Raw genomic sequence first — 9,136 nt, 5'->3', positions numbered from 1 at the left:
ACTAGGCCAATGGCCCATCTTGTCTAGCATCCTGTTCTCACAGTGGCCAACCAGAAACCTATGGGGTGGAGAGTCCAGAGCCAGATATATCAATGGCCTCATTCACTATAAAAACACAAGACTACCATTTCCAGAGGAAATAGCTGCATTTCCACTGAACCTTTGCTCACGAAGCTGTGCATGTTTTCCTATTTTATTGTATTATCCACAGCCATTTATAGCCCAGGGAGCGGGGAATTGGTTATGTTCTGCATTATCAACATAAACAACAAAATCATACTGAAGAATTTTTTAAAAAATATTTTTTAAAATTACTTTTCCAATATACACCCAATAATAGCCAAATTCCATGCCAGAGCGAGAGCCAGGTACCAGGACGAACTGCGAGTGAAGCCATTCTCCCCCGGAAGGAATTTGCAAGGATGTTTTGCCCTATTGTCATCCTTGTTTTTCGTTCACTGACGATCCCCGGCTGTCATGGGGGCAGCCTCCATTAAGGCAGGTGGGACCAGAAGCCCCGTACCAAACATTTTTGAACCCCAGAAATTCCGTTTAAAGGTAAAGGTAAAGGTACCCCTGCCCGTACGGGCCAGTCTTGACAGACTCTAGGGTTGTGCGCCCATCTCACTCAAGAGGCCGGGGGCCAGCGCTGTCCGGAGACACTTCCGGGTCACGTGGCCAGCGTGACAAGCTGCATCTGGCGAGCCAGAGCTGCACACGGAAACGCCGTTTACCTTCCCGCTAGTAAGCGGTTCCTATTTATCTACTTGCCCCCGGGGGTGCTTTCGAACTGCTAGGTTGGCATGCGCTGGGACCGAGCAACGGGAGCGCACCCCACCGCGGGGATTCGAACCGCTGACCTTTCGATCAGCAAGCCCTAGGCGCTGAGGCTTTTACCCACAGCGCCACCCGCGTCCCTTAAATTCCGTTTATATGTCCATTTTTCTAGAAGGACAGATTCCCATACTTTCATGTGGCAGTGATACCAGCTGAAGTGAGAAATGAATCCCCCAGAGCAGCCACAAAAGCATCCAGTCCCACCACACGCCAGGGGCTAACCTTTTCCATAGCTGCCCCCCTCAACTCCCTCTGTCAGCCTAATCCAGAGCGAGTCCTGTCAAACTGGACATGGACCCTAGAGTGCAAATAGCAGACATGGCATGGAGACATTGAAATAGTTGGTCCGTGTGGGGGTGGGGGCAGGCCATTTCTACACAATCTCCTTGTGTTACGATCACTGGAGACGTTCTTTCAAGATCTTGAGAGGCATTCTTTTCAAGATTTTGTCTTATGGACAGTGTTGGTATTTCACTCTAAAATACACAGCTGTTGTCTGTTCAGTTCAGTTCAGTTCCTTTAGGCCAGGCCCAGATCAGTGTAGGGAGAACCGAACCCTTCCCTCAGGATTTTCCCTCCAAAAATTCTCCTCAGAGCACGGAGGGCGGGCCTTAGGGGCCCTGCTTCCTGATTGGCTCTCTCCTCTCAGCACTCTCTTCCATTGGTTCTCTCCTCTCAGCGCTCTTGAAAATGCGGTCTTGACTATGCTACCACCCAGTGGATTTGTAACTGGCTGACTGACCGAACCCAAAGGGTGCTCATCAATGGTTCCTCTTCATCCTGGAGAAGAGTGACTAGTGGGGTGCCACAGGGTTCTGTCTTGGGCCCGGTCTTATTCAACATCTTTATCAACGACTTGGATGATGGACTCAAGGGCATCCTGATCAAATTTGCAGATGATACCAAACTGGGAGGGGTGGCTAACACCCCAGAGGACAGGATCACACTTCAAAACGACCTTGACAGATTAGAGAACTGGGCAAAAACAAACAAGATGAATTTTAACAGGGAGAAATGTAAAGTATTGCACTTGGGCAAAAAAAAAAAAAAAAATGAGAGGCACAAATACAAGATGGGTGACATCTGGCTTGAGAGCAGTACATGTGAAAAGGATCTAGGAGTCTTGGTTGACCACAAACTTGACATGAGCCAACAGTGTGACGCGGCAGCTAAAAAAGCCAATGCAATTTTGGGCTGCATCAATAGGAGTATAGCATCTAGATCAAGGGAAACACCATCAGAGCACTCCTGACATATGGTTGTCAAGCCTCTGCTTAAAGACCTCCAAAGAAGGAGACTCCACCACACTCCTTGGCAGCAAATTCAACTGTCGAACAGCTCCTACTGTCAGGAAGTTCTTCCTAATGTTTAGGTGGAATCTTCTTTCTTGTAGTTTGGATCCATTGCTCTGTGTCCGCTTCTCTGGAGCAGCAGAAAACAACCTTTCTCCCTCCTCTATGTGACATCCTTTTATATATTTGAACATGGCTATCATATCACCCCTTAACCTCCTCTTCTCCAGGCTAAACATGCCCAGCTCCCTTAGCCGTTCCTCATAAGGCATCGTTTCCAGGCCTTTGACCATTTTGGTTGCCCTCCTCTGGACACGTTCCAGTTTGTCAGTGTCCTTCTTGAACTGTGGTGCCCAGAACTGAACACAGTACTCCAGGTGAGGTCTGACCAGAGCAGAATACAGTGGCACTATTACTTCCCTTGATCTAGATGCTATACTCCTATTGATGCAGCCCAGAATTGCATTGGCAAACCTTGCCAATTGTATCCGTCAAACCTTGGTTCCCGAATGCCTCCGTATTGGAACAATTTGGCTCCCAAACGCCAGAAACCCGGAAGTAATGGCTCTGGTTTTCAAACGATTTTCGGGAGCCGAACCTGCTACGCGGCTTCGTTTCCCTGTATACACTATCCATGTATAAGATGACCCCTTTTTTAAACTTCAAAAATTTAGGAAAAAATATAGTCTTATGGACCTACTGGTAATTTATAAGGAAGGAAAGTCCCTGAGTTATTGGCACTGGCACAAGATTGGCACAATTGACCTAAGCCAGCCTTCTGAAACTTGCTGCCAGCCAAACATCCCAGACTACAACTCCCATAACCCTTGGCCATTGCGCAAAGTGGCTGGAGCTGGATGGGAGTTGTAGTCCAACCGCACCTGGGTCGCCGGAGGCTGTTCCTGGCTGAGCAGCTGGCGGCATAAGGCTTTATTGATTTATTGATTGATTTGGAATTTGTTAGGTTGCAATGGATTGCTTTGAAGTCATTTCAGCACCAGGTGGAAGAGAAAATCTCCCCCCAGATACACGACGGGCGCTTTGATCTTCCCCTCCAACAACCCCCCCCCCAAATTGCACATTCCCTGGTGAGGCTGTTTCCACCTGCAGGGGGAGTCGGCTTCAGAGAGCATTTTGCAAGGGAGATGGTGCAGCGGTTCGGGACGCATCCTGCGGCTGCGTTGCATGGGTCAGCGTGCGCACTATATGAGGAGAAAGCCGAGAGGGGAAGCTGAAGCTCCCTTCTCCCCCCCCCCCAGTATCCTTCAAGATCTCTCCCCCCCCCCCCCCCTGCAAAAAAGCAAATTCTTAATTCTGTGCATTGCACCTCTTTGTCTCGGCACGCTCCGATCTCCTCTTCTGCAATTCGGTGTCTCCTCTTGGAATATGCAGAGAACCCCCCACCCCTCCCCAATTCTCCCCCTCCTTCGTATTGCAGCTTCCTGCCTCTCTAGAAAACCAGAGCTCGGGTCTTTTACTGGAGGGCTGAATGACATCAGCTGGGTGTTCGCCCCCCCCCCCCACTTTTCTTTCCCCCTCTTTACTGATACGGAAGGGGGGGCATGTCTTCTTCACCTCCTTCTTCGCTACAATATATCCATTTATTTCCAATTGTCAATGTCAAAAGGGACTAAAATCTATAAAATTCATAGAAAATCAACGTGCCAATTTGCTCAATTTCTCTAGGACTCCATGACACCTCCCCTGTCCTCCATAATCCCTCAAGCAAGGTGTCAAGACCCTAATCCTGTCAAATCACTCTGCCAAGCCTTTCCTCCGGGCAATGCCAGGTGGCAGACTATGCATACATGGACCATTGTCTTCTCATCACCGGTACTCAGGATGTGCTTATCTGCGCATATCTCCAGCTCTGCATATTCCCCCCTCCCTCCTCCATATGTTAATCCTGTGTAACCCAACCTCTTCTTAATGTATTCATGATGTACCGTATTTTTTGCTCTATAAGACTCACTTTTCCCCTCCTAAAAAGTAAGGGGAAATGCGTGTGCGTCTTATGGAGCGAATGCAGGCTGCGCAGCTATCCCAGAAGCCAGACCAGCAGGAGGGATTGCTGCTTTCACTGCGCAGTGATCCCTCTTGCTGTTCTGGCTTCTGAGATTCAGAATATTTTTTTTCTTGTTTTCCTCCTCCAAAAACTAGGTGCGTCTTGTGGTCTGGTGCGTCTTATAGAGCGAAAAATACGGTAATCTGTGTAACCCAACCTCTTCTTAATGTATTCATGATGTAACTGGGATGTATTTTGCACTGTATTCTGGGACATGGAGGGAAGTTTCAAAAGTTCATGTCACCCCTTTCTCGCTGTTCAATCTCGCCTTGAACCTGTTGCGCAATAAACTTGGATATTCTGCAGTTTTGCTCCTGTCTCTGGCTGAGCTCATTTTCCTCCGCAGGGACCCGCGGACTTATTCCGATGAGCTGGGTGGCAGAGCAGCCTTGCACCCAGATTTTACCGTAACACCTTCCAACACCTTCCAACAAAATCCAAAAGGTGTTTCGCCCTTGTTACAGAAAAATATAGGTGCAAGGCTGCTCAGTCACCCAGCTGGTCGGGCAGAGCCCGCGGGTCCCGGTGAAATAAAGGAAGGAATCCAGCCACCAAATAGCTGTAGACCAAAGTTTATTGCGCAACAGGTTCAAAGAGGAATTTTGAACCCCAAGGATGGGGTGACAAGGACTTTTAAAACCTTCCCACCATATCCCAGAATACAGTTTGTACAGCATCCTTGATACAGCATTGCTACATCACTGACATGTCACGAAAGGGGAGGGGTAGACAGGGGTTAGGGACGCGGGTGGCGCTGTGGGTTAAACCACCCACCACCCATTTGCTTGAGGTCTGGCTTCAGCAGAGGTCCCCAAAGGGAGCTGCAGCAGCCCTTGTGGGTGTGCCAAGATCATAGTGTTGGGAAGGGACCCTGAGGGTCATCCAGCCCAACCCCCTGCAATGCAAGAATCTGCAGCTGCCCCTTACGGGGATCGAACCTGCAACCTCGGTGTTATCAGCAGTAAAATAAAAAAATTAAGGCCCCAGATATATAATAAATTCATAAATGTACCAAGCAAACAGGTACATAAATCTATAAACCACATGTCTGAAGCAGCACAGGAAAACAGCCCTGGAACCATTTTGGCTCCCAAACTGACCAAATGATTTCTCTGCAGAGTCAAAGGAAAATGGGAAAGCCTCCCCATTGTCTTTTCCTCCACAAATCCTGTCTTAAGGGTATGTCTGTGTATGAATAGGTTGAGCCTGTGACCTGGTTCAGGAACTAAGTATTTGTCATTACAGAAGACTGGCCAGGCTCCCCAGGGTATCCAATCAAGTAAGCATTAAGAGGTAACCTGCCAGACAGGAGATAAACAACGCACTCAGATTTCTGTTGTAGACCACCATTTCTGTGATGTAGGTATGATGTTTCTGGGGGTGGTCTTGGACTCCAAGGCGGGCAATTTAAAATGTCTATATAAGGGCGGACACACCTTTGTTCTGGGTCCTCCTGCGTGTGAAGGGGGCACCCTGTTGCAACAGTTCAATAAAGATCAGGCTTACTGGCTGCTTTGCTTCTCAATATTCTCTGGTTGGCCTCTGTTATTTTCTCCGACCGATGGAGAACCTGCAAAGGACTCTATAAGGGCTCTTGTGTCGCCCATAAGGGAATAAGCACAGATTGTCATTTATTGCAGCAGCTAACCAGCTGAGCTATGAAGAGGCATAACCTTTTCATTAAATTTTCAGATTTTACAAATTCTTTTAGACAACACTGAGAATAAATCTCTCCTGTCCACTGGCTTCCCATCCAACCTTCCATGCTGTTCTTTTCTTACCGCATAAAGCTGTTATATTACTTATATAGCTGTTATATTATTTATACTTAGAGCCAGTGTTGTGTAGTGGTTAAGAGCGGTAGTCACGTAATCTGGGTAACCGGGTTCGCGTCTCCGCTGCTCCACATGCAGCTGCTGGGTGACCTTGGGCCAGTCACACTTCTTTGAAGTCTCTCAGCCTCACTCACCTCACAGAGTGTTTGTTGTGGGGGAGGAAGGGAAAGGAGAATGTTAGCCGCTTTGAGACTCCTTAAAGGGAGTGAAAGGCGGGATATCAAATCCAAACTCTTCTTCTTCTTATATTTCACCCGTTATATACATTCAGTCTAACTTATTAAACTACCAATTCTCACCTGTTGCTATACTTCAGATCCTGTGCATTTAAGAACAAAATGAGGAAAGTGGAACATTGCAGTTAAAGCCTCTTGTCAAGGACATTGCAGACATTTCTACATTTGGGTGCCCTTCAGATATAATGTCCTGCTTGAGGTTTGTGTGTGTTTTATATGTGAAAGATCAGAGCCAGCTCCAATGAAATGCCATATGACTAAAAGAGCAGATGGCTGTGCTTTTATGTAGAGCCCAAGTTAGTTGCGGTTCTTCTTATGAAACGTGAAATTTATTACGGTCAGAGAGCAGCTTGAGAAACACAAATGGACCTACAATCCCAATAGCAAAACAAACATTTTAAACAATATACAACAATGGATTTTAAGTTTAAAAGTGCAATAGGCATATAAACACATAAAAGCTTTGATAGACAACCTTAAGAGAAATGGCCCAGAGTCGCTCATGGATCAGAGTTTGGGAATTTTCTTAACAAACTAGATTGAATCAGGGGGTGGTGGTGGTGGTGGTCTGCGCCTACAGATCTGTGCGCAGAATCTGGCGACAATCCCGGTCGTCTTGTTGTCTTTGCCTAACAGGAGAAGATCGAATTTGGAGGTCAGCAAGCCTCACCAGCAGGGGGTCAATGGTTTCTCTACTTCGTAAAAGGGACATAAAAAAAATACAGTGGTGCCTCGCAAGACGAAAAGAATCCGTTCCGCGAGTCTTTTCGTCTTGCAGTTTTTTTGTCTTGCGAAGCAAGCCCATTAGCGGAGTAGCGCTATTAGCGCTATTGGCAGTTTAAGGGCTAAAAACGGCTTTTTAAGGCTTAAGGGATTAGCGGTTTTGCTGCTAAAAGGCTTTTAGCAGCTTAGCGCTTCAGAAAAAGGGGTTTTGGAGCGGAAAAAAACCTCAAAAATTTTCGTCAATTTTCGTCTTGCGAAGCAAGCCCATAGGGAAATTCGTCTTGCGAAGCGCCTCTGCAAACGGAAAACCCTTTCGTCTTGCGGGTTTTCCGTCTTGCGGGGCACCACTGTATGTGTTCAGGGCTTCCTATATCCCCCAATGGACAGGTGCAAATTCTCTGGTCGTATGGGACTTTATTAAGGTTCTTCTTAATAAAAGTTAGCACTTCAGTGGAAAGGCTGAAGAAAATGATTATGTGAGAACCATTGTTGGCATCGTCTGTCTCGAAAAACAATGAAGTGTGCCTAGGGGGTGTGTGAAGTCAAGTTAGCACCTCCTGGGGCACAAGCCTGGGCAGTGCGTGTGGAGGTCCTGGGCTGCCCAGACGACAAGATCTTCCTCTTGGCCTCACTGATGTGGTCCAAAGGAAAGCAGAGCAATACGCTAGAAAACACCGCGGAAATCTCATTCTGCGACCGCATTGCTGCATCAGCATCCAGCCCCGCAACTGGCAGCATGGCTTAGATACTGAAGAACAGTCTCTTGTTGAGGAATGGGCTTGGCCCGATTGTGTTCTGCAGCTGATGTTATGAATCCCTGATATGGATCAGAAGCGCGACAAATATTTGCAGCTAAAAGGTAGCTTTATGTCTTGAGCTGCCTATCTTTACCATTGGCGTTGCCTTTTTCTATAGCGTTTCGCTTGCTGTGGTTCCAACGCACTCCCGGGTTCCTCAGATGGAACTGAAATAAATCTACATTGTCAATGGTTACAAGTATAGTTTAAATGAAACGGGTAATGTTTGGCTGGCGCCTTACTTAGCCTTTGGGCTGGGCTGAGCTGATGGAATGCCCTAGGAACGTACCCACAAAATTGTCGAGAGCAAACAGGGCCCAAGATGCCCAAATCTGTATGGTTGGTACCAAATCTGTACAGTGGTACCTTGGTTCTCAAACGCCTTGGAACCCAAACACTGCAAAACCAGAAGGAAGTGTTCCGGTTTGCGAACATTTTTTGGAAGCCAAATGTGCCAAATGCCTTGTTGAAGGGGAACGTTTACAGGGCTCTTTGCCTCTCAGCGACAGAGGCAGTGGTGTGGGGGGAGAGGAGAGAAAATGCTCCGTTTTGAGTGCCACACTTCCGTTTTGAGTGTTACGCTGAGGTCTGTCTATCTTTGCTATTTATTTTGCTCCTTTTTTGTTTTGTGACTGTGACTGTGTGGATCCCAGTTCAGCTACTGACTGATTGATTGTGTGACTGCAGTACAGTGGTACCTCGGGTTAAGAACTTAATTCGTTCTGGAGGTCTGTTCTTAACCTGAAACTGTTCTTAACCTGAGGTACCACTTTAGCTAATGGGGCCTCCCGCTGCCGCCGTGTCGCCAGAGCACGATTTCTGTTCTCATCCTGAGGCAAAGTTCTTAACCCAAGGTACTATTTCTGGGTTAATGGGACCTCCCGCTAATGGGACCTCCCGCTGCTGCTGTGCCGCCGCTGTGCAATTTCTGTTCTCATCCTGAAGCAAAGTTCTGAACCCAAGGTACTATTTCTGGGTTAGCTGAGTCTGTAACCTGAAGCGTCTGTAACCTGAAGCGTATGTAACCAGAGGTACCACTGTACATTGTTTACTGCTTTCATTTTTTGGATCAATGGTCTCGTTAGATAGTAAAGTTCATGTTAAACTGCTGTTTTAGGGGTTGTTTTTAAAAGGTCTGAAACGGAGTAATCCATTTTGCATTACTTTCTATGGGAAAGCATGCCTTGGTTTTGGAACGCTTTGGTTTTGGAACGGACTTCTGGAACGGATCAAGTTTGAGAACCAAGGTACCACTGTATATGAAATACATCACCATCAGACCAATGAACGCAGTGGCCAAGTGTGCCAACAATACTAAATCGTTCAGCACCTCTTCAACAGGAGTGATGGC

The sequence above is a fragment of the Podarcis tiliguerta genome, assembly GCF_965153285.1.
Source record: "Podarcis tiliguerta genome assembly, chromosome: 2".
NCBI lineage: Eukaryota > Metazoa > Chordata > Lepidosauria > Squamata > Lacertidae > Podarcis > Podarcis tiliguerta.
Note: the sequence above shows the minus strand (reverse complement) of the source record.